General features: G+C 36.0%; 1 protein-coding gene across 10 annotated transcripts in view; it reads left to right on the top strand.

The window, feature by feature from the left end:
• LOC136030302 (zinc finger protein rotund-like) overlaps positions 1–27199 on the top strand; it is a 257373-nt gene that overhangs the window by 122057 nt on the left and 108117 nt on the right. The window contains exon 1 of one of the 10 annotated variants that reach the window (XM_065709186.1): positions 254–514. The exons of the other annotated variants lie outside the window; for them this stretch is intronic. The gene's annotated coding sequence lies outside the window, so the exon portion shown is untranslated. Of the gene's footprint in view, positions 1–253; positions 515–27199 lie in introns of those variants that run through there. 10 annotated transcript variants of the gene reach the window in all.

Below are 27199 nucleotides of genomic sequence, written 5' to 3'. Positions count from 1 at the left end.
ACTGAAAGGTATCAGGAGTGGGACAAGGGTTAGTAGACCCTTGCTGAAGTACTGTGTGTTAATAACTTGGTCCAAAGGTTGGTACACATCCTGGCAAATGTAAACCAGACCATATCTAGACAAATCATAATTGTTAAGTTCAATATAGACACTGCTTTTTTTCTGAAACACGTTCATTAAGCCTATCCTTAACGTCATTTTATTTTACAATTTCGACTGAAGGCGAAGCTATTGCCATCTAGTTTTCTGAACAAAAAAAATCAAATAAAAAACGCGCATGATTTTTTTTCCACTAAGTCTCTCCTGCAAACGTAATAACAAAACATTAGGCATTTAAAGGCAGGAGACACTCTAACAGTCGCCTATTTTTGATTATTGAGTGTTTTTTTTTTTAATTTATTGTTGTGCTGTTGTGGTGTCTCAAATGACCGTGAGAATTGTTCGATAAAATCCGGAAAAATGTTGGCTTGTGGATTAGCTAATGCCCGGTGTGTTTTTTCCATTATTGTATTGAGTAAGTAAATTTAGTTGATTAGATTTGCAAAAATATTTGCTGACAATTTAGTCTATTTATTGATACGATAAATCATGAATCACGGATGACAGATAAGATACTTTTTGGGTTTAGTCGTAGTGTGGAGACGGAACTTAGTCTTTTTGTTCTTCCTCTGAACGATGTTTCATCATGAAATGATGTAGCTACGCTTTATGTGTTTTATGTAGCTACGCTACATAAAAACCTGTCATCCGACTTAATCTAGCCTTGTACTAAGGATGTTGAGCTCAAGAACACTGTTGTTTAAGACAGGACTAGGGGATGAGCCACCCCACTTCCAAGGCTCCAAAACTCCTGCTGGAACTTAGATTTATCTTTGATCTTAATCCATCTGTATAGCAAAATTCATGCCTATCCCCTACCAGTGATAGACTAAAATGAAGTGTTTGGATCAAAAGCATCAACTTAGCTAAGTGCTTTTCTCGTGGTAGATAGGGTCCATTAACAAACAATTGGTTCAGTTGCTATTAACAACCAGTAACTTTAATTGGGGGAGGGGGATATGCGTCCCCTTTATTTTTTCGCTCCCTTCCCCTAGATTCTGGAAAATATCTTTCTTTTTTTTGGGGGGGGGGGTATTTTCATGAAAACTACCTTTTGGTATTTTGTTGTGAAAATAGAGCGTAAAAAACAGCAGATTTACCCCCTAAATTTCAAAAATATATTTTGGTTCTGTCAAAACTTAGAGTGTGTCCCTGGTAGAAATTGCAACTTAATTCGCATTTACTTCAAATGTAATGAGAATTAACTGCGAACCTTGAACGGTTCATTAATTAATACTTTAACACGCATTATTATGATAATTAGAATATGAGTTATCATAGAAAGCGCAATAGCGGTGCTTAAGTAAAGAGCGATGTGGGCACAATGTATTATAATTTTTTTTTTTATTTATTTATTTATTTTTTTTTTAGGCCTAGGCACTTCGTATCGAAGGATTTATCGTAGAAATGTCAAAAAGAGCTCATTCGATTGGAAATTGAAATGGCTAGTTCCATTTTTAATAGTCGAAAGTGATTGGAGGGCAGCTAACCCCACGCCCACCGTTTCCTCAAACACATCCAGTCAAAATTTTGAGATAGCCATTTTGTTCAACGTAGTTAAAAGGTCCGGAAATTATGTACTATAAGATGGCAACCCCCCAAGAGCCCTCAGGGCAAGGGTTGTAAGTTGTACCCTGGGGGCTTTTAAGGTTTATATCGAAAGGGTGATCGTACAAACTTTGATGGGGGTTCATTGGATTGTTAATCGAAAGTTTTGTCCCTTTTTAAGATTCAGAGTGATCGGAGGGTCGATACCCCCCGTCCCACACGCACCTCGTATTTTCACGAAACGCATCTCATAGAAATTTTGAGATGGCCATTTGTTGTCGTATAAAGTTCGAAAAAGATTCATTTTACTGAAAATTGAAGGGCGAATGTCCTTTTTAATAGTCAAAAATGATTGGAGGGCAACAAAATCCCCTCCCACACCCACCATTTCCCCAAACATATTCAATAAAAGTTTTGAGGCGGCCATTTTGTTCAACGTAATTGAAAGGTCCGGAATTTATGTCTTTGAGGATGACAACCCCCCAAAGCACTCAAGACAAGGGTTATAAGTTATACCCTGGGGGTATATAAGGTATAAATAGAAACGGTAATCGTAAAAACTCAAATCTGGAACGGGCTGTTTGAATTGGACATCAGATGTTCTAGTACCCTTTTTAAGATTCAGAGTGATCAGAGGGTTGATAACCCCCCCCCCCACCTCGTATTTTCCCAAAATGAATCTGATAGAAATTTTGAGATGGCCATTTATTGTCGTAAAAACTTCAAAAGAGCTCATTTAATTGGAAATTGAAAGGACCAGTGCTCTTTTTAGTAATTGAAAGTGATTGAAGGGCAAGTAACACCCCTCCCGCGTCCACCATTTCCTCAAACACGTCCAGTCAAAATTTAGAGATAGCCATTCTGTTCATCGTAGTTGAATGATCCGGAAATTATGTTTTAAAGAATGACAACCCTCTAGAGCCCTCAGGACAAGGGTTGTAAGTTTTGCTCTGGTGGCATATATGGTTTACGTATAAAGGGTGATCGTATAAACTTTAAAAGGGATTAAAGTTCATTAAACCCCCTCTCACGCCCACAATTTCCCCAAATACATCCACTCAAAATTTAAGGCAGGCATTTTGTTCCACGTAATTGAAAGGTTTCGAAATTGTGTCTTTGAGGATGACCCCCCCTAGCCCTTATGGCAAGGGTTATAAGTTATACCCTGGGGGCATATAAGGTATAAATAGAAAAGTTAATCGTAAAAACTCTGGAATGGGCTCATTGAATTGGAAATCAGATGTTCTTAAGCCGTTTTTAAGATTCAGATTGATCAGAGGGTGGATAACCCACCCACCCCCCTACACCTCGGGATGGGCGCATTGGATTGGAAAGCAGAAGTTCTAGTGTCTTTTTTAAGATTCGGAGTGATCAGATGGTGGATAACCCCCACCTCACACCTCATATTTTCCCGAAATGCATCTGATAGGAATTATGAGATGGCCTTTTTTTGTCTTAGAAACTTCGAAAAGAGCTCATTCGATTGGAAATTGAAAGGGATAGTACCCTTTTTCATAGTCAAAAGTGATTGGAGGGCAACTAACCCCCTTCCACCTTCCCCCTCCCATTTCTCCAAACCAATGCAATCCAAATTTTTAGATACCCATTTTGTTCAACGTAATTGAAAGGTCTGGAAATTATGTCTTTGAGGATGACAACCTCCCCGGAGTCCTCAGGGCAAGAATTGTAACGTGTGCCCTGGGGCATATACGGTATGTGTAGGAAGAGTGATCGTATAACCTCCGGAGGGGGCTCATTGCACTGGTAATCAGAAGTTCTAGTGCCCTTTTTAAGATTCGAAGTGATCGGCGAGTGGATACACCCCCACACCTCGTATTTCCCCGAAATGGATCTGATAGAAATTTTGGGATGGCCATCTTTTGATGAAGAAACTTTGAAAACAGCTCATTTGATTGGAAATTGAAAAGGGCAATCTCCGTTTCAATAAATGGAGGTGATTGGAGGGCAACTAACCCCCCTCCGATGCACATCATTTCCCCAAATGCATCCAATAAAATTTTGGGATATCCGTTTTGTTCAATGTAATCGAAAGCTCTGTACATGATGTCTTTGAGGATGACAATTCCCCACAGCCCCCAGGGCAAGAGTTGCAAGTTATAACCTGGGTGTATATAAAGTATATTTAGAAAGGTTTATCGCATAAATTTTGGAGTGGGCTCGTAGGATTGGTAACCAGAAGTTTTAGCGCCTTTCTTAAGATTCAGAGTGATCGGAGGGTGGATAACTCCCACCCCCTCCAAACCTTGTATTTTCCCGTAATACATCTGATAGGAATTTTGAGATGCCCATTTACCGTCGTAAAAGCTTCGAAAAGGCTCATTCGATTGAAGATTGAAAGGACTAGTGCACTTTTTATTAGTCAAAAGTGATTGGAAGGCAGAAATCCCCCCATATCCATCAATTTCCAAAACACCTGTAATAAATTGTTTTAAAATAAATCAAAAGGCATTGTGTTAAATGGTTGCCAACAAGACAACTCAGCGTTATATTGAGAACGACTGGAGGTATTAAGTTAAAACTTTTGGGGATACTACTATTACTACTTCTGTTCTTACATGTTAAATAAATAAAAGATTGTAAGTGTATTGAGGTTGTCAAAGAGCATAGATAGAATACATAATTAAATTATGAAATACTGTTTGTGTCAGGGTTAAAAATTGTTGAAAAAGTTTCTCCAACATACACATAGCAATATATATTCTTATAAAAGAAAACTGAAAAGATAAACAATATTTCTTTTCCATGAAAAAGACAATGCTAATAAAAAACGAACAAAAATTAACTTTAAAACTTTTTCCACAAAAAAAAATATTTCAAAGAAAAGTAAAGAGCTCCATTAAGCCAAGAATGAGCAAAAATCAAAGTCAAATAATCTTCCAAGCGTAAAACTACCACAAATCACTATCAACAAATAAATAAAACTCAAAACGAACAGAAATTACATTAAATAGCCGAGTCAAACTCAAAACGAGGAAAAACTAACATGAGTAGGGCTGATAACCCCTATGCCTTCTCAAGACCAGAACACAATTTGCGCTTTACTGAAAACAAAACACGTTTGAAATGTTTTCACCTTTCTTACTTCCATAAATGAAAAATTATCAAAACTTTAACGAATAAATGCCAGTATATGTCAATTGAACTGACAACCTACGGTCTTTTTTTTTTTTTTTTTTTAGTAAACCGCAAATTGTGTTCTGGTCTTGAGAAGGATATGCGTTTTGGTATGTGTTGTTGTGACATAAAATGCGTCCAGTTGGCAACCCTGGTGGTGAATCCCTTTAAATTATTCCATATATGAAAGGGGTTGTCCCCTCCGCAAAGCCTGGCTCTTTACGCTAAAGTTCCGCTCTTTCTCACAACTCTACTTTTTAAAACAATAAAAGACTTTATTGTAAAGAGCCAGGCATTGAGGAGGGAATAACCCCTTTCATATACAGAATAATTTTTATTCCTTTTAAGTTTTAATATTAATCCTTACTCGCAGTTAAAACAAACTTTTTTTTATTAGATTTCTGAACGTTTTTGAATTAATGCATGTTTTGATTTTGGCTCACCGCATGTGAATAATTAAAACGAAATTTGTATATTTTTGTTTGCTAAATGGCTTTCTCATAGTTTTGATTTGATGATTTTGATACAAAAATTGGGTGGGGGAGGAGGCCTACTTGCCCTCCAATTTTTAGTTAATCAAAAGTGCAACTAGATTTTTTTTATGAACGTTTTTGTTAGTAATAAACATATGTACCTTACGAATTAACTTACGTAACGAACCTGTATATTTTTTTTATTTTTATTACGTATGTGAGGGGTTTCGCCCCCTCGTCAATACCTCGCTCTTTACACTAAAGCTTGAATTTTGTCCCACATCCTTAAGAATAGCCCCTGAATCACAAAGGCCGTAAAATAAATAGTTGGAATTACTAAAAACGCTTTAGCGTAAAGAGCAAGGTATTGTGGAGGAGACGAACCTCTTTATATACATAATATCTTATGTTCGTTTTAAGTTTCGATGCTGCTCATTACTTCCAGTTGAAAAAAAATTATTTATTTTCTCATTGTTTTTTTTTAATAATGCAAGAAAATCCTGCGTCCCCTTCATGGAAAGTCTCTTACCTCATGATAAATTCCTCCACGGAAAGATACTCCCACGTAATCCCCTCTCCCGACACGCCCCTACCCCAACGCGAAAAAGTCCCCCTGAAAACGTCTGAACATTTCATAATAACCATTACTTTATGTAAACAATGGTCAAAGTTTATAACTTGCAACTGTGGGGACTCTGGGGGATTAAATCATCCCCAAAGAAATAGTAATTATGTTTTCGACTACGCTGAACAGAACGGCTATCTCAAAATTTTGATCCGGTGACTTTGAGAAAAAAGAGTGCGGGAGGGGGCCAAGATGCCCTCCGATTTTTTTGGTCACTTCTATGTCTATCTCAATTCCAGAACCACTGGGTCGATACGATCACCCCTGGGAAAAAATACAAACAAATAAACACGCATCCGTGATCTGTCTTCTGGCAAAAAATATCAATCTTCCACATTTTTATAGATAGGAGCTTGAAAGTTCTACTGCAGGGTTCTATGATACGCTGAATCTGATGGTGTGATTTTTCGTACAGACTTCATGACTTTTAGGGGGGGTGTTTTCCCCTATTTTCTAAAATAAGGCAAATTTTCTCAGACTCGTAAATTTTAATGGGTAAGACTAAACTTGGTGAAACTTCTATGTTTAAAATCAGCATTAAAATGTGATTCTTTGGATGTAACTATTTGTATCAAAATTCCGTTTTTCAGAGTTTCTGTTACTATTGAGCCGGGTCGCTCCTTACAGTTCTTTACCGCGGACTGTTTGATTTAGAAGATATTTGAATATTGTGTTAATGTTCTGTTTCTGTTATATCTATATATAATGGGAGGGTTGATGAAAAAGATAAATGGGTTTCTTTTTACTCTTTAACAGTTTTTATTCTTGGTTTGCTGAAGGTTGTTTTTTTTTTTCATGTATTCTGTGAAGTCATCTTTATGACAGGTAACTGTCCAACAACATGAAGGATTGATGTCAATGTAGGAATAACGTTTTTTTCTTTCTACAAGTTTTGAGAAAATCTTGGCAACACAAATTATAAATATGCCTTAAAAGAAGAAGTCTCGATCAAATGATTGTTATTTGGCTGGGTTTTGATCTTGAAGTTAAGCTATTTTATTTAATAAAAGAATCCTATTTTAGTAAAAATTTAGTTGTGCGAGTCTTCAGCTGAAGTAACTGTATAGTCTTGATTTATAAGCCGTATTTTAAAATAATTCGCAAATAAGAATATGCTATATAAATTCCCATTGCATGTTGACCGCATATGTTAAGTTATAGCATTAAAATTTACCACAAAAACTGTCCCAATGTGAAAAAAAAAGCATTAGTAATTTATTCAAGAACGAGGTTTGTTATACATACGACTATGACTGAAGGAAAAATTACATCATTAAAATTTATGAAACGTTAAGAACATACAACACAATTTAAATAAAATATGTTTGTATGAGGGCTAAAAGAGGTTGTAGATAAGTCGCCAAGTATATGAAGAATAGAATTCGCGATAATAGGAAACGGTCAAAAATGCGAACTTCGAACGAAGGGGTATGGGCAATAGAACCAGCCAGAACTTAAGGCCTAGCCAAAGTCCAAACATTTAACTCCCAGTCAATACTTTTCTTAGATGGCAATTCGGTCAAATACAAAGGTATCAGTTGTCTTCATCGCTTCAACTAAACAAACATAAGAAGGTTGAACTTAAGGGGTTTCTCACTCAAAATTACGATTAGGTGCAGGTTATCCTTAACAATTCTTCCTTTAATTATCTATACAATATAATTTTTTATATGTATTTATTAACCGGCAGTTTGATGTCTGGACGCTTCTTATTCTCTAGACTCTGTTTAAACAGGTTACAACTAACTAATTCTTGGCTGAATCGCTCCTGAACAATCTGAGTGGTTAGTCCCTTTGTGTAATTAAATAAAAAAAAACAAGTTTTTTTAAATGAAAGTAAGGAGCGACATTAAAACTTAAAACGAACAGAAATTACTCCGTATATGAAAGGGGCTTTTCCTCCTCGACACCCCGCTCCTTACGCTAAAGTTTTTTATTGTTTTAAAAAGTAGAGTTGCGAGAAAGAATCAAACTTTAGCGCAAGGAGCGGGGTGTCGAGGAGGAAAAGCCCCTTTCATATACGGAGTAATTTCTGTTCGTTTTAAGTTTTAATGTCGCTCCTTACTTTCATTTAAAAAAACTTGTTTTTTTTTATTTAATTTCTGAAAGTTTTTGAATTAATGCATGTCTGATTTTGGCTCTCCGTACATAAATTACTAAAATGAAATTTGCATATTAATTCTTTTTTTGGCTAAATGGCTTTCTCTTAGTTTAGATCAGACGATTTTGAGAAATAAGGGGTGGGGAAGGAGGTCTAGTTGCCTTCCAATTTTTCGGTTACTCAAAAAGGCAACTAGATCTTTTAATTTTCAACGAACGTTTTTATTAGTAAAAAAAAATGTAACTTAAGAATTAACTTACGTAACAAACGTACATAACTTACGTTACGTTTTATCCCAATTCTTTAAGAATGACCCCTGAATCAGAAAGGCCGTAGAATAAATAGTTGAAATTATTTAAAAATTTTTTAGCATAAAGAGCGAAGTATTTATCTCCTCCTAAATACCTCGCTCTTTATGCTAAAGCATTTTTAGAACCTTCATATGCGTAATAATCTCTGTTCGTTTTATAAGTTTTAATGCTTCTCCTTACTTTCAATTGAAAAAACTTTTTCATGTTTATATTTTCATTGTTTTTTTCTTTTATAGTAATGCTAGAAAGTCCTGCGCCCTTTTCATTGAATTTCTCTTCCCCCATGAAATACTCCTCCAAGGAGAGATCCTCCCATATAGCCCCCTCCCCTGAACCCCACACCCAAACCAAAAAAAATCCCCCTGATAACATCAGTACACTTCCCAGTAACCATTACTGTATGTAAACATTGGTCAAAGTTTGTAACTTGCAGCCCCTCCCCCAGGGACTGTGGGGGGTAAGTCATCCCCAAAGACATAGTTATTATGGTTTTCGACTATGCGGAACAAAATGGCTATCTCAAAATTTTGATCCGTTGACTTTGGGAAAAAAATGAGCGTGGGAGGGGGCCTAGGTGCCCTCCAATTTTTTTGGTCACTTAAAAAGGGCACTAAAACTTTTCATTTCCGTTAGAATGAGCCCTCTTGCTAAACTCTAGGACCACTTGGTCGATACGATGACCCCTGGGGAAAAAAAAACAACAAAAAAAACAAATAAATACGCACCCGTGATTTGTCTTCTGGCAAAAAATACGAAATTCCACATTTTTGTAGATTGGACCTTGGAATTTTTTCTATAGGGTTCTCTGATACGCTGAATGCGATGGTGTAATTTTCGTTAAGATCCTATGACTTTTAGGGGGTGTTACCCTCTATTTTCCAAAATAAGGCAAATTTTCTCAGGCTCGTAACTTTTGATGACAAAGATTAAATTTGATGAAACTTATATATTTAAAATCAGCATAAAAATCCGATTCTTTTGATATATCTTTTAGTATCGAAATTCCGTTTTTTAGAGTTTCGTTTACTATTGAGCCGGGTCGCTCCTTACTACAGTTCGTTACCACGAACTGTTTGATTTATGCATTTTCACACGCTTCGATTACAGGTGGATCTAGTCTTTTGAGGGGAATTTTTGTCTTCGGAACACAAATATGTAAAGTATTTGAAGGGACTGCAGCCAGGAAGTATATATTATTGAAATAAGTTTCTGATTGTTGAATAGAAAATTTTTTGCTCTATTTTTTGATACCCCACAACAACAGTGTCAAGTATAGCAATCTAGAATGCAAACCCGAAACAGGTTTTATAATTATTTTGGAATTATAAAAAAAAATAATTTTTGGCTTTAAGATTTGATTAGACCAAAATATTCACCAGATTTTTTTTTATATCTATTTGCATAAAAATCACCGAAATCACTAATTCAGGAACGTCAGGCAAACTCCAAATGTTTAATATGGGAGATATAGGAAGATTCCTTGAGACTGCGTCCTGCCTTAACATTTGTACCCAAGTGTTTAATTTACTGACTGCCCTTCAGCACTTTCAAATTAAACATTCGAACTGATAAAAACAGTTGAACTTTTGGACGCATCGTTCTCAAATTGAATAAAAGTATTAATCCTTGAAGCAATGGGGAAAGAAGTTAATTTTGTATTTAAAGAGGAAAATGGGAGTTTAGAGACATTAATCTCCTCATATTCAGGTTACTCTCTGTTAGTTTTGAGCTTGAAGGTCTCTCTTTCCGCACATCTGAAAATGATTGCTTTTAAAATTAAATTTCCGTCCTATTAATATCGTATTCCAGGTTATCCTAATTCTGATTAAACTGCCATCCCCTCAAATCCCTATCCTTTACACCCAAGTTTGACTTTTTTACAATAATCCGTAGGGAAAGGGTTGATCTAGATGAATTTGCTTTTCAAAAGAAAATAATATTTTTCTGAATAAAAGGGAAGTTTTCTCTTTCTCCAAATTCCTGCTCTTTACGCTGGTACCAACTTTTTACCACAATGTTTCTATGTTTAAAATCTAAAATCTCTTGTTTTGAGGGAGCTTCCACCTTTTTCCGAAACTAGGCACATTTTTTTACGGTAATGACTAATGATGGGGTGACTTTAAATTTAATTAATATCATATATTTGAAATCAGATTTTTATTTATGTGTACATTATTGTCAAGATTTTGTTTTTTAGAGTTTCAGTACTACTGACACGCACTGCTCTTTATTTTCAGTTTGTTGCCACAAACTGTTTGATCGTTTCTATCTTCTGCCATTAATTTGACTACGTGAATAAAATAAAATGTTAACTAAATGCAATACCATTGAATGTAATTCTAGTTAGATTTGTTTGAGGCATAGGAATTTTTTATAAAAATTGTGAGAATAGATAGATGAGCGGGTTATTCCGTAATTTATCTGTGGTATTGTTTTTTTGTAAAACGCCGTTGTTGTTAGTATTCCCATCCAAAACAATTAGATATGCCTTCGAGAATATGCCATAATGCCTTATGGTATCTTCAGTATTTAAGGTGTAGTGAAATTTTATGGAAATAAGTTTAGAATGTATCAAAATATACTGTCTAAAATTAAAGTAAAGAAATACAACATCGAAGATTAATTAGGAAACCTTAATTTTGCATAAATTAATAAATAATTGGAAATAAACAAATATGTCAATAGGATTAGAAAAAAGAATAAAAAGGATTTAAGAAGATAGTCGGCCGTGCTTAGAATTTCCTGCCGCTTTTCCATTATTTCCTATTTAATTTTTTTTTTAATTAGTAAAGATGCGACGGGCTTGCCAAATAGTATCATGCGTGCCTGCTCAATTGGATACAGTCTTATAACGGAAAAACACATTTCTTTAACAGTAATAATAAAATCTGATATTGAAATGTAATTACTAGTTCGTAAATTTATTGATAGACTCTTACAAACGGGAAATCCCCTAGTGAGATATTTTTTTTTCTCTTGGGCCTTCTCCATTACTGGACGCGAGACCAAATTCTTTGTAAGCTTAATTAATCATGGATTCTTTCGTCTCTTTCTTAATGTATAATGTTGGCAAAGATGGCTTCCAAAAATGGAAATTTGGCCTCTATTCTTTACCAAACAATAACATTATGTTCTTTTTTTCCATTAGAAGCAAGAAAAGAGAGTGGTTAAGCCATAAAGCAGAGCGAAATTATAATAGCAAAAATCAAGCTGAAACTAGCTGGAATTACGTAGAGGATTGTGGAGGGGCTTATAGAAGAGAATTCCTTTCCCTAGTGACCATTTTAGTAAAGATTTTTTAGGTCAGACTTTACTGAAAGTAAGGGGATATATTGGAACTTAAAAGGACCAGAAATTATTACATTTGTAAGGGAGGTTGCCCCCTCCTCAATACCTCGCTCTTCACGCAAAATGTTTTTAATTAAAAAAAAAACTTTATATTGTTCTGATTAAACGGCCCTAGTGTTTCCGAAGCTGTTCTTAAAGATCTGGACAAAAAGTCAAACCTTAGCATAAAGAGCGAGATATTGAGGAGGAGGCAATCCCTCATATACATAATAATTCTGTTTGTTTTAAGTTTTGATGTTACTCCTTACATTCAGTCAAAAACTTGTTTTTTTAAATGTAATTTTTGATCATTTTTTAAATGATGCCGGGAAATATGACTCCGTCTCCATGAAAAATTCTTTCCACCTAGACAATTCTATTTTCTCTGATAATTCGCCCCTGAAAATTTCTTGCGGACGATTGCAGTTGAAAATTTTTTGTTAGCATACTTTCATTTGAATATGGCTAATTTCTGATTGTTTTCAAATCATGCCGGAAATCCCCACTCCGTGGAAAATTTTTCCCTATTTGTCCTAGTTGAAAGTTTGATTCCACAGAAAATTCTCCTTGGATAATTCATCCCACGGAAAACTCCCCCAAGGAGAGTTTCTCCGTGAAAAATCCCCCCCCCCTATGAGATGTGAGATATACATTTATCAAAAAAGAAAACAAACACTATTCGCCATTCGCCTGCCAAGAAAGGAAATGAGCTCATACGGAAAGATCCTCTAGACAATCCCCCTTGCAATGCCCCTTAACATCTTCACATGTATATTTGAGTTGGCAAAGAGAAAGTAAGACAAATAAAAAGAATTCTGGAATTCTTGGCAAATTCTGGCAAATTCTCTCAGTGTAAAAATCTCCTGGAAAGTACACACCGGAAACAGTGGCGTAATATCATCAAAATTATCGGTGGAGGGGGGGGGGCAAAATTGGAGCCAATTTTCCCAAATCAAATGAAAATGATAGGGAAAACGGAAAAATGAACCATATTGTACCATAAGGACAAAGATATATTAAAGAAAACTGACCTGTTTCTCTGGATGCTTGAATTATGCAGGCTCATCTTAGTTTTGACTAGTTTTTTTTTTGCAGAAACTAAATCTCAGCTCAGAGGGGTACTGAGGTCGGAGGGAAGTAAAATAAGATCTGGAGGGGGCAATTTCCTCCCCTAATCCATAGCAAATTACGCCCCTGCCTGGAAACTTCCATCCCCATGGAACATTCTCTCCGTGGGAAATCTCCCCTGCAGAAAGTTCACCACCCCACCTCCCAAAAATGTCCGTATACTTCCCAATAACAAATACTATGCGTAAACAATTGACAAATTTCATGACTTACAGGCCTTTTCCCATGGGGATTGACCCGTAGGGCGGGACTTTGGGGTCAATACTAGCTTAAATCCTTCCAATCTTGGCAGGATATCCCATTAAATACCCCGTCTAGCGTTCAGATGCTAGACAGGACGACCAGTGGCTCGAAGGTGACTGGAATTGACATTGATAAGCCCGTATATGTGCCTACTACTCTCAAATGCTGAACAAAGTGGCTATCTCAAAATTTTGATCGGACGACTTTGGGGAAACGGGGCATGGAAAGGGGGCTAGTTTTCCTCCAATCATTTCGTCATTTTAAATGGGCAATAAAGCTTTTAATTTTCGTTCAAACACAAATATATATATATATATATATATATATATATATATATATATATATATATATATATATATATATATATATATATGTATATTATACATATTTAATATACGTAGAAAAATATGCCCTGGACGGATTTTATGCCTGTGACCTTATATATAATGTTTGCAAGGAATCACTGAGCCTGTGCTCTTCGATTTATTCTTTAAAATTAAGCAACATTTCAAAACAATACAAGAGTTTCTTGAGCCTCTTTGTTTTATCATCTATTCTAACCTTGTGATAGTACGCTGTTAACTGTCCAAAATATAAAATAATACTTTTAATTAATGCCTGAAGCTGGGAATTTTGTCAAATCGACGAAACTATTTAAGAGCCAGCCAACTTTGTACGTCTTTCCCGTGTATATACGTGTGTCTCTTTTGGGTTTACGTGTGTACATGCACATCTATCTCTGTTTTTATGCATGTTTTTAAATATTTCTATTCGCAGTTTGTTTTAACCGTGTTCCGAAGGATGCACCAGTAACTGATTTGAAAATTCGGTTACCTGATTTTCACACTTACTCTGGAGGCTTCATCTTTATTAGCTTCTTTTATGTACAAAACTATGTAAAAATAAAGATAGATAGCCGTCTTAAAATCCAATTATGTTAGAGGCGTAGTGCGTATCATATATGAGGCTTTGACTTTATAAATTTTAGAGTGAAAACTTTTTGTTAACCTTTTACAAAATTTTCTTTGAGATTCTCTCCTCCACCATCTGATTTCTCCCTCTAAAAGCTCCTGGGCATCAATCGACAATTTGAAGTTACGCAATCACCAGTTGCTAGCCGAAAATATTTTTAGAAAACCCCACATTTAAGTTGCAGTGGGTAAGATGTGGTAGTGTTTTATTAAATAATGGTCGCATTTGAAGACCTTGAGCCCCTCCCCCGAAATTATTTTTGAGACTCTTACTATCTGTCCTACAATTTCTTAGTGCTTTGATAAGAACTTGAACAAACAATAAAAATGAAAAGAACAAGTTTGTCGGCAGTTAGTTCTCAAACAATAAGTAAGCCAACGATGTCTCTGAATTTCGGCACCATCGCCTGTACAATACCATGCAAAACTGCGCAATTTCTATCTGCAAGTGCTGATCTTTGTATTAATTTGATGCCTAAAAAGCAAAATAGTCCTGCGTATGATGCTTAAGCGGTTTAGAAGCTTCAATAATTGAAGCTTGTGTGTAAAAAATTGTTAACTTTGCTTTTCAAACAGTTCGTGGTAACGAACTGTAGTAAGGAGCGACCCGGCTCAATAGAAACCAAAACTCTAAAAAATGGAATTTTGATACCAATAGCTACATCAAAAAATCGCATTTTAATCCTGATTTTAAATATATAAGTCTCATCAAGTTTAGTACTACGCATCAAAAGTTACGAGCCTGAGAAAATTTGTGCTATTTTAGAAAATAGGGGGAAACACCCCCTAAAAGTCATAGAATCTTAACAAAATTTCACCATCAGATTCAGCGAATCAGAGAACCCTACTGTAGAAGTTTCAAGCTCCTATCTACAAAAATGTGGAATTTTGTATTTTTTGCCAGAAGGCAGATCACGGATGCGTGTTTATTTGTTTGTTTGTTTTTTTTTGTTTTTTTTCCCAGGGGTGATCGTATCGACCCAGTTGTCCTAGAATGTTGCGAGAGGGCTCATTCTAACGGAAATGAAAAGTTCTAGTGCCCTTTTTAAGTGACCAAAAAATTGGAGGGCACCTAGGCCCCCTCCCAAGCTAATTATTTTCCCAAAGTCAACGGATCAAAATTCTGAGATAGCTATTTTATTCAGCGTAGTCGATAAACCTGATAACTATGTCTTTGGGGACGACTTACTCCTCCACAGTCACCGTGGGAGGGGCTACAAGTTACAAACTCAGACCGGTGCTTACATATAGTAATGGTTATTGGGAAGTGTACAGGTGTTTTCAGGAGGATTTTTTGATTGGGGGGAGGGGTTGAAAAGAGGGGGATGTACTGGGGGAACTTTCCATCGAGGAATTTGTCATGGGGGAAGAAAATTTCCATGAAGGGAGCGCATGATTTACTAGCATTATTTAAAAAAAAACAATGAAAAAATAAATATGAAAAAGTTTTTTTCAGCTGGAAGTAAGGAGCAACATTAAAACTTAAATCGAACAGAAATTAATACCCATATGAGGGTCTCACCTCCTCCTAATACCTCGCTCTTTACGCTAAAGTATTTTTAGTAATGTCAACTATTTATTCTACGGCTTTTGTGATTCAGGGCTCATTCTTAATGAATTGGGCCAAAATTTAAGATTTAGTGTAAAGAGAGAGGTACTGACGAGGGGGCGAACCCTCTCATATGTGTAATAAAAACATGAGAATAAAAAATTTTTTACGTAAGCTAGTTTATAAGTTACGTATATCTTTTACTAATAAAAAGTTTCGTAAAAAATTAAAAGTTCTAGTTGCCTTTTTTATTAACCAAAAAATTGGAGGGCAACTAGGCTTCCTCCCCGGCTTTTTTTTTATCAAAATCATTCGATCAAAATTATGAGAAAGCCATTTATCCAAAAAAAAAAAAAAAAAAAAATGCAAATTTCGTTTTAATTATTTCTCTGCGGAGAGCCAAAATCAAAACATGCATTGATTCAAAAACGTTCAGAAATTAAATAAAGAAAACAAGTTTTTTCAACTGAAAGTAAGGAGCGACATTAAAACTTAAAACGAACAGAAATTACTTCGTATATGAAAGGGGCTGCTTCCTCATCAACGCCCCGCTCTTTACGCTAAAGTTTTTTACTGTTTTAAAAAGAAGAGTTGAGAGAAAGCGTCAAACTTTAGCGTAAAGAGCGGGGCGTTGATGAGGAAGCAGCCCCTTTCATATACGAAGTAATTTCTGTTCGTTTTAAGTTTTAATGTCGCTCCTTACTTTCAGTTGAAAAAACTTGTTTTTTTATTTAATTAAGTGTTAGAAACGACACTGCATCTTTGTTTGTGTTGCCAATTTATGTCTTATTTTAATACTTTAATTAAGTAAACTGCTCTATTATCAGGATTATGGTCTGTCCTTTATTTAATTAATAAGAAGACTTGGGGATTGGTGAATAAAAACAGAAATAAGTTTAACCCGTTTTGATCAGTCGGGACATATTCATTGATTCTCAACGACTTAAGGCATCCTCTAATCAGCTCTTTAATACTTGTTGTCCGGAGCTTAGCGCACTATTAGTTAGTCGCAAGAATAATCCCAAACCTCTTGAAATGTGAAACCTTTCTAAAAACTATTTAAATCGTATACTTTTTGGCTTTATTTTGACTGCAAAATGTCCTGTCTCGTTACACCCCTGAATGAACGGTTGAGTTGCATTAGTTTTCTTTCTCATAGAAGCAATTTTGTTGTCATTTTAGCTAAGGTTTGTAGTACAGGGGGCTTCTTACCTAAACCCTATTTGAATTTTTCACTATTTTCCACATAACTTTCTAAGTCATCCGTGCAATTAGCTTGTTTTTAGCTTTTTGTTTAAACCCACGTAGGAAATATTGTGCCCCCCCCCGCAAAAAATTCTGAGTTATGTGTTGGACTAACAGTTGGAGCATGAAAGCACACAAACGAGGGGGATGTTGGCTGCAACGATTAGCGTTAATGATGGCCATTGGACGTTTATGTAGACCTTGATTAAGGTTTGAAAGGTTAAAAATAAATTTTTGATCGTTCAAAAGTGCCTCATGATCCATGGTACTCCCTAAACACGAATTAAAAGCTCTATCAAGACCCTAAGTTAAGCACTTCATATTTTTTACAATGGGGAAAAGTTAGAACTGTCTAACAATATTTTTCATTTGGTCATTTCGTTTATCAGTCCAGAAAAAAAAATCAATTATTTACTTGACGTCATAGACTTTCCGCCGCTGGACGTTTCCAGGCGAATTATCTCCAGAAATTCTCAGGCCTCATTGTGTCTTTGCCAATTTTTTTTCTCTTTAGGAGCCTAGAAACTGTGAGTTTTTTTCTTATTTTTATGGTTTTAAATTTCTAATGGATGAATGAATACTCATATTTTTGCTAGAAAAAGTATTTTCTTAGCAGGTTTCTTGTTTCATGAAAGGTGCGTGTCAATGTTTTCAGCAATATAGGGCAACTTCATAAGTAGGACATAAGTTTCAACTTCATAAGCTCCCAAGACTTTTTAAGGAATTGGTAAAATTGGCGACTATGGAATGGGAAAACATTATGTTAAATGGAAATATAAAACTCTCCTAGACATTGATTGTGTTGGTCATTTGAGGTCTTAAATAAACAGTTAACATAATAGATGAAGTTTTGGAGGTTTTGAGGGCTTAGGTTGCGAAATTGTCTGGACAACTAAACTTCAGAAGACTTTGTTGCTCAAGGCTACTTGACACCTTCAAATTAACCCCATTCCACTCAACCTCATTCCAATGAGTTTTCATTCAACTCAACCCCATTTAACTCAACCCCGTTACTAACTAGGCAGCTTCGTGACGCTTTCAAGTCACTGAATAGTTTCAAAAAGAACCTTTTCGTAAGGATTTGAGCCATTTGGCAACTGACCGATATAAATCTTCAGTTTTCACAGTTGCTTATACATCCTTTCTTGTGCATGGGTACTTTGACATTTTAAGGACTATATGTTGCCAAAAATAGTACTTGTTTTCAGTCCAGCTGATGCCAAACTAAACGTAGGAGGTCGTCGAATAGGAGGAGGAAAGGAGCCATAAGAAGAGGTTGAAAGGAGGTATCTCCTTTACCATGTTTCTCTATTACCGCATTCTCTCGATATGCAAATCATCTTGAAGGCAAAATTATAGTCCTCCCATTACGTGGTGAAACGCAAAATATTTTTTTTTAGATTGATGTCTTGGAGTTGTACATAGGCAAGACAGGTACATTATGAAAAGTTAGATTATCACTCATTGCTCTTGCGACTTTACGTTTTCTTAAAAATAAGCTATTCAATTAAAGACGGGAAAAAACTATTATAAGCATACATTCGAAACGAGATGAATGTATGTATATATTTTATCCTAAATATTAAAAAAATAATAATGATAAAAGAATAAGTACTATCTATCAATTTATCGCTAAATCATTGAATTTATCGCTAACTTTATTATGAAGAGAAGCTGGATTTCGCATTTTAATGTTTAAGATGATGAGAATTTAATGTGAAACCAGCATTTTTAACTCTAACATATGGCGTATTGATTTCAGTTGTGGTTTATCTTATTTTGCACACAAGCCAATTTTTCTGGCAAACCTGCAAAAAAAAATCTAAGCAATATTTTTCTTAAGGAGTTACATTTGTAATAAATGTTATTGTAATTTCTGATAACAAAGTAATAAAAAAAAAAAACTGTTTTGCTTTTGCTCTCTTCTCTTTTGCTTGGTAGTAAACTATGTTATAACACATTTTCTATGTTTTCGGAAAAATATAAAAATATTAGTACCATCATCTATTACTAATTCTAGAGTCCTAGGCCGGTTTGACCTAGACCTCAAATCTAACGTATTCAAATCTAACTTTTATTTTTAGGAAGCAGAACAATTTCTTGAATAGATATTTGTTTTTGCTAGTATGTCCGATATTTGCACTTATTAGTCATGACCAGATTAATCTTTAGAAAGTCTATGGACGTTTTGATGATTTTAGCTATTCATTTATACAGAGTAATCGTAGAAAGAAGCTCTTCCCTCAGTGTTGTGGTGTCAATATGGTTGTTGCGTCTGGCAATTATTAATGCGGGAAGCACGGTTGCCAAATGGAATACTTGATTAATTAATCAAATTGGTTATTGATTTCATTAATCAAATTGGTAAGGTCGTATTTCTCTCTGAAAAAAAATTTAAGCTTATCGAAGTACAGTGCTTAGCTATCAGTTGTTTGATAACTAACTCTCTCGCCAAATTCGAGTAGTATTTAGTTTGATAAGAATGCTCCTCGTAACAATGATCGATTGTTTTACTCGACTGACAACAGAGCAGGCGGGAGGGATGTAACTAGGGGTGATGTATAACAGAATTTTTGATCTGCATCCACCGACTTTATGGAGCTGGCATGAAAGTTCTGTCGTCATCCCACGGGCCAGCTGTCTTACGCAGAGTTTGGAGATAAAACGGGAGGGGTATTAGTTTCAGACTGGTTTGCCACCTGTAGCACGAAACTTCTATCATAGCCCTATTACAGTCTTACGCAGAGTTTGGAGATAAAGCAGGAGGAATAGCAGTTTCAGACTGTTTTGCCACCTGTAGCACGAAACTGCTTTTTTAGCACTATTTTGTTATGTGTAGCACGTGCTAAGTGTTTCTAAAAAAGTCCTAAAATAGCACAAAACTACTATTTTAGCCCTATTTTGCTTTTGTAGCACGTGCTCAGGGTTGCTAAAATAGTGCTAAAACAGCACGGAACAGCTACTTTAGCCCTATTACAGTCAGTTCTTTGATTATAGCACCGAAAATCATTGTGTAGCACACAAATTTTGGCAATTATAGCACTAAAGGAACTGGCCGTGGTGGCAACCCTGATTTCAGATGTCTTTCTACTATTAAAATTGTTTCTATATTCGACTATTAATTCTTTTTTCTACTGGTCTCGACGAAAAGCGAAAATCATCGAGTAAAAATGAAAAGCTCCGACACTAATCTTCTGTTGTCGGAAATCTCTTTCGGTACAAACTTTTAGTCACCGAATTTTCTACGGGTAACCAAAACTTAAGTTACTTTTGTATCATTTCTTGTTGAGAATGAGATATAGGACACAAGTTGATTTCCTTGTTTATATTAGGATCCAAAATTAAGGTGCTTTAATTTACTTTGTGTTTTAATTTAGAAATTACGAAGAAGCTCAAATTTGCTTAAAAGATGAACTTTTAGAAATACCTTTAACAGTAATTAAATTTTAATAGACATGAGGTTTAAAAAATTCTTTCCGACAATTTATAAGTGTCCTCCTCACATTTTCTTTCATATTTTTTCTAATCATGTTTTTTTCCTTTTTTCGAAAACATGTTGCCTTGAACCCCCCCCCCCCGGTAATTTATTTTAGACTGACCATTGTTCCATTGATCAGCTAGCTATAGCACTAGAAATTAAGCTTCCTCTTTCATTGTTTATAAGTCGCCTTTAGTTTTATTATACAGCGTCTTCTGATTAAACCAAGCTTCTGTCAAAAAATGTTTCTAGTGTTTTTCATATCTCCTCTTCAAAGAGCTTGTGATGAGTCTTTCTTTTAACGAGCTTCAACGTTTTCATGGAAATATTTGTTTCAAACTTTTTTTTTTCAAGTGCCTGGCCTAAGTCTCAAGTATTTTAGACCTAGTTCTATTCGTTCTTTTTAAGTATCTTGTTAACAAAGATATTGATAGTTCTAAGAGTTTTGTGAATTGGCGTGGGCCTATAGTTAAAAAAATCCATTGACGTAGTCGAGAACATCAAACGATGGGTCAGCTTAGGATAAGAACATTCGGTGTTGCTGCAAGAAACATTATTACTGCTTATTCTGCAGAAATCTGGAAATATGGGCGTTAATTCCAGAGATCGAAGAGACAGTTTCAAAAGCACAGGAAACAGCAGACACAGAGGTACTGTGTCGTGTATACGTACGAAAACCAGCGCTAACCGCTTATTCAGATCTTTCATTCTATCTCAGAAACAATATCCCTACGTTGTAAGAGAGTACTGTAAAAACTATGAAGATTAAATATTTGGGAAAAAAAGGTTAAAATGAAGCCAATGGAGTTTTAACATGTTGCTAAAGGCCTAATAGTGAAATTTTGTTCCCTGTGTGTTTTGACTTAGCAGCCTTCAGAATTTAGCAGCATAAACAATTCCAAAAGTAACTATAGTTGTCCTGGCCCTTCTCTTTACAATCCCATCTCTTCATCGAAGAGTACAACTGCTCTAGAGTCAATGATGGGCAACGTCTCTCTTCTGTTTGTTTTTGTTTACTGCTTCAGTTATCAATTTCCTCTTATATTAGGGTTGGTTGTTCAGTATTATTTTCTAGTATTCCAAATATTCACCAATAGTGGCGTATCATCATTTGGAGTAATATTTCTTCAGTTGGGACCAGAGTTATTTAGCTAGAGAAATATGTGTTTTGAACATTGTAGCCTACTCAGCCATGCTCCTAATATTTTCAAGCGGCAACTCTTGTTTTTCTGCCGATGTCCTTGGAGAGACAAGCGGGGATGCTGGTTCAATATTGGAGGGCTGTCTGATCATCAGAATTCTTTTCCTGGAAATTCCGATCATTTTATTGTCGAAAGCTATCCCTTTGCCGGCAACCATGTGGAAGTCTTAGTTCACGGAAATCTGAAAATACCTCCAACTATAAAGCACGAGTGACTCATAAGGCAGTATCACCAAGCAGACTGGGATGTACTGTGTAACTGCTTATTGGTAAAACTACCATCAAAACCATGGAGTAAATATAAACAAGAAGACCCAATTAAAGCATTGTCACTATAAAAAAGCGATCACAGAAGCTATTGAGCAACTTGTGCCATCAAAGACAATACAAGTTTCCTCTCGAGACAAGCCATGACTCGATGCCGCTTGTAGAAAGGCAACTAGGGACAGAAAGAAGACTAATAAGAAATGATATTCAACGAAATCAGAAGAAAATCTGGATGCTTTTATTAGAGCTCGACAAGAGTCTGCATACGATAAGCTAAAGCTCGCTAGAAACGTAAGTTTGAAGGAAATCTAAAACTTTCCCCTGTGGTGCGGTGAAGGATTGTCAAAGAAGCACTACCTTCATCTAAACCTACCTCAATTCCATCGCTTCATGTCAAAGGGATGATGACGCATTTATGACCTCTTGCATTCTGATGCTCTTGCAAAAGTTTTTGAAAAGGTCTCACAACTTGATGACGTTAGAGCTTCCCCTCCCCCCTTTTCGCAACGAACAGATGTGAAAATCATTAGTGGAATATAACCAGTAGCAAAGTTTTTAGAACGCTCCGTCAGCTGTATGTCTCCAAACCTTCAGGTGCTGCGTAGGAAAACTCTACAAGAGTGTCATTAACAAGACCCTTTATCAGTACCTTGATTCGTACTGATTATTGGCTAACACACAACACGGTTTTTGTGGAAAATAAGTCTACTTTAGACTGTCTGATTCCGCAGCACCAAGAGTGGATTGAGCTCCTGTCTCATGGGTAACGCATTCTCTCCTTTACCATCACAAAAGCCTTTAATCGCGCATGGCACGAAGGTCTTTTATTCAAAATGAAAGCCTAAGGAGTTTATCGTCGGCTAGATGAGATGCTAGCTGACGTCTTTTGTCTAGGTTTATTACGTGTTGTCCTTGGTGGCTTCATTTCAAAAGAATGATCGGTTTTAGCCGGATTACCCCATGGACGTATTCTTGGGTCGACTCTTTTTCTGATGATCATAGTGACATAGGGGATAGCCTTGTGAAAACGCCTCACAACTTCGCTGATGACACAATGACAAAGATCTTCATCGCGAAAGAGAAAAATTCCAGCTAGCATAAGGAGCTTTAGGCTAATTTGAAAAAAATGAGGTGTAGGCGGATTAGCGGGTTGCCTATTTTAATGCATCAAAAAAAGAGCTCCTAATTTTGAAGGCCCTAAATGTAAATGGTCACCCTGTTTTCGTTTTCAAAGGAGAGAAAATAATAAGAGCAGACACACTAAGCCTTCTAGGAGTTAATTTTTTTGTCGGACCTCACGTGGGCTGAACACCTCAGCAAAGGGCGATCCACCTGCTCTTGGAAGCTAGAAGTCATCCTAAGATGCAAAAATATCCTTCCACAGTCCATTTCGATACTATTCACGTAATGCATGAGAACAGTCACGGAATAGGCATATACTCCCTTTGCTGGTGCTTCATCCTCGGTCCCTTTCAAAGTACCAAGCCTCTGCAGTCAATCCAGGGATGACGTGGAATGTATCTCGGTGCTCTACAAAAAGATGCATTGCCCTCCATCTGAAGAGGTATCGAAACTTGTTCTCGACAGACCAAAGCCTTTGCGATCTACTTGCCAAAGTACAGCTCGGGAGGACTACGTTGTGCTGGGTACACTCCACCAGGAATACTTAAAAAGGAGTTTCGCCCAACGATCCTCTACCAGATGGAATGGCCTCCAAGCATTTTTACACCCAGAAAGTCCTTCTCTCGAGGTGTTGAAGAGAAGTTGTAATAAATTCCTCGAAAACAAAAAGCGAGGTAGTTACCAAGGCTAGTGGCATATCATCACTTTTGATGACGCCGTGAAGCCTGTAATAAAAAAAAATGATAGTTAAGTTTTTTGACCAAGCGAAAAGACCCGGATATTTATATTTAATACAACATAATTTTTAATAAATCGGAACATTTATCTATATTGTTGTTTCATTAGCTTAGCTAACTAATTATTCTCCCGACTTTGAAAAGTTGTAATTTTTAACGATTACGATTATGATACGGCAGTTTAATAGCAGTACGAGCGCCGACTCCATACCTTTGGACATACCTCATTCTTGGGGAGCTAGAGACATCTGTTGTTCCATGTGTGTGAATATTTTCTTTAGAGAGAAAAAAAGGTTTATCTTTAGAGAGAAAAGGAGTCAACATCTTGAGAGATGTATTCTATGAAATTAAGGACCTAAAGTTTACCTCAGACTTGTCTAAATGCTGATAAGTGTAATTATCTCATGACCTTAGATCAGCCTTTGACACACTTTGTTAGTTGACCTTTTTAAGATTATAATTTCGAATCAGACGCTTAATGTTTGTTTACAAGTTTTGACTAAAAAAAGGCTAGAGCTGCAATCGAAGCATCAAGCATTGCCGTCTTCAAGTCGGGAAATTTCGGTAGAGAATCTTCCAAAATGTGTCCAGAAATGCTTGTTTTGTTAGTGGCACCTGCTCAAAGTCTAAGCAGAGCTGTACTGGGGGTATAGGGAGAAGCCAAGATAATTTTCAGTGGTGATAAACTGCTTAAGACTCTTTTTACCTCTTGAAAAAGACCAGTTTGGACCCATATTTTCTTTTTGCTTTCTTTGAATTCTCCAATGTATTTTTGGACATGCTAGTTAACCTGTTTTTTCCTTAGTCTAAATAGGTTCTGGATGTCAAAGAGGTGTTTTCATCGTAGAATGTTTTTGGGAGGTTTAAAATACAAATTTTCAGAAAATCAACCTGGAAAAAGTGAAAATATTAGTGAGAAGGTTTTCTTTTTTACCAACCGATTTTGAGTCAGACATTTTTATTTTTATTTAAGACTGGTTGTAGCTTTCCCTCAATATATTAAATTTTACAATTGTTCATTTCAATAAGATTTTTTTTTAAGTTTTAAGAAACCCCTTTCTCCTAGCCACTGTGACTACAATTTAGAGTTTTTAGCATCAACTGAGTCAGTGCATAAATTAGAAAATGCAACGGTACATGATTAAAATGTTTTTTGAAATAAACAAATATTGATAATCACTTAAAACAGAGATAAAGGTTTTGATCTCTGAAATTAGCCGAATTCCATCAAAGATGTTACTTATTTAGAAAGTTTTCGTAGTTATTACTTGTTTACTCTTTCGAAAAATTTATGATTTGCTCTTTATTTGAATAACATTTTTGCAGGATTTTTATTTTTAATGTTGGGAGTGGTTTTAAATTATCTAAAGTAGATTTTGCAGTTGTTCAACTGATCCCAAGATTCAGTGTATCTTCATTTTGAAACACTATAAGTTTTTAAATGTGGTGTTCACAAAATCCCAAATCCTACAACTTAAAAATCCCAAAACTTAACGGTTCGTTCTCTCTTTTCCCGATAGAGCTGTTCCATAATTTTTCTCTTACTTAGAAATACTCCGGACTTGCTAAAAGATTTCTTTTTCTCCTTCTTTTCCCGTTTGGGAAAAAAGTTCGCGGCGGGCGCTTCTTTTATTGATTGATTTCTATGCTGGCCAAAAAAGTGTCCATTAGGACACTATATAATCAAGCTCAATTATAACCTTTCCTAAATTAATTTAGGAAAATTAGTGTTTGTATGTTTTTTAATTTTCCTTTCTTAAGTGAAAGTGAAGTTTCATTTTTCCGCTTATAGGCTACCTCAAATTGAATATAGCTTTAGTAGTTTCAGTATTAGAGTAGACCAAGTCCTGTATTTTTAGGATTCCATAGCACCAATACTCCAACATAATTAAAATTCGTGCTTTTTAATGCATTCATGAACTAAGTTCTAGGTTTTGCACTGGTCAAGGTATTTTTGTAGTTACTAAAGTTCCCTGTATCATGTGGTAGTACCGTGGATTGATGCTCTGCCTGGCAATACGGGGCTCAGGGATGGACCCCCCTTGATGCGAGGTTAGCTGACGGGCTTAGGATCCGTCCATGTAAAGATTTTCAGCAACTGAAACGTCGATTCGACGCCCTCTGTGCCATCAATGGCCAGGCCAGTGTTTACCAATAGGCCCACCGGGCCTGAGCCTAGGTGCGCACAATGCCAGGGGGCGCGATAAGTTATCATTAAGTGATTTTTTTTTCTTAATAAAAACTGGACGGATATGGTTTATCGCCGAAGTGTCAGGTGCACTTCCCCACCGCGCTGCTTATTGACGGAAAAGTGAGTTTGAAACAGTGCTGGAATTCCGTGGCCACTTATGAACTGTCAGGTGTCTCCGAAGAATGGCAGGCGAGAGTTCAGTATCACGTATCTCTTTTCTTAGTTTTGGCTCATCCGTTACGTTCTGTTCAGTGTTATCACTATCCCCGAATTTTCGGGTAATCCCCAAAATCTTGCCAAACTGGAGCGACAAAAACGCTTGGGCCTAGGAGCGTCAAAGCTTTAAATTCACCCCTGTCAATGACCTTGAATATCTGTATCCTTATCCTGAAAATAAAAAAAACTAGTTTTTTAACTGAAAGTAAGGAGCGACATTAAAACTTAAAACGAACAGAAATTACTCCGTATATGAAATGGGTTGTCCCCTCCGCAGTCCCACGCTCTTTACGCTAAAGTTTGACTCTTTGCCACAATTCTACTTTTTAAAACAACTAAAACTTTAGCGTAAAGAGCGTGGGACTGCGGAGGGGACAACCCATTTCATATACGGAGTAATTTCTGTTCGTTTTAAGTTTTAATGTCGCTCCTTACTTTCAGTTAAAAAACTAGTTTTTTTTATTTAATTTCTGAACGTTTTTGAATTAATGCATGTTTGATTTTGGCTCTCCGCACATAAATTATTGAAATGAAATTAGTATATTAATTTTTTTTTGGCTAAATGGCTTTCTCTTAGTTTTGATCAGACGATTTTGAGAAATAAGGGGTGGGGAAGGAGGCCTAGCTGCCCTCCAATTTTTCGGTTACTTAAAAAGGCTACTATAACTTTTAATATTCAATGAACGTTTTTATTAGTAAAAAATATACGTAACTTAAGAATTAACTTACGTAACAAACTTTTATATTCTTATATTTTTATTATGTGTACGAGGGGGTTTGTACCCTCGTTAATACCTCGCTCTTTACACTAAATCGTAAGTTTTGTTCCAATTCTTTAAGAATGACCCCTGAATCAAATAGGCCGTTGAATAAATAGTTGAAATCACTAAAAATATTTTAGCATAAAGAGCGAGGTATTTATCTCCTCCTAAATACCTCGCTCTTTATGCAAAAGTATTTTTAGAGCCCTTCATATGCGTAATAATCTCTGTTTGTTTTAAATTTCAATGCTATTCCTTACTTTCATTTGAAAAAACGTTTTCATGTTTGTTTTTTCATTGTTTTTTTTTTTATAGTAATGCTAGAAAATCCTGCGCCCTTTTCATTGAATTTTTTTCAACCATGGCATATTTCTCCAAGGAAAGATCCTCCCACATAGCCCCCTCCCTCAACCCTACCCCCAAAACCAAAAAAATCCCCCTGAAAACGTCTGTACACTTCCCAATAACCAT

The sequence above is a fragment of the Artemia franciscana genome, chromosome 8 (assembly GCF_032884065.1).
Source record: "Artemia franciscana chromosome 8, ASM3288406v1, whole genome shotgun sequence".
Lineage (NCBI taxonomy): Eukaryota > Metazoa > Arthropoda > Branchiopoda > Anostraca > Artemiidae > Artemia > Artemia franciscana.
The sequence above is the reverse complement of the archived record's forward strand: the minus strand, read 5'-3'. Positions and strand labels throughout refer to the sequence as shown.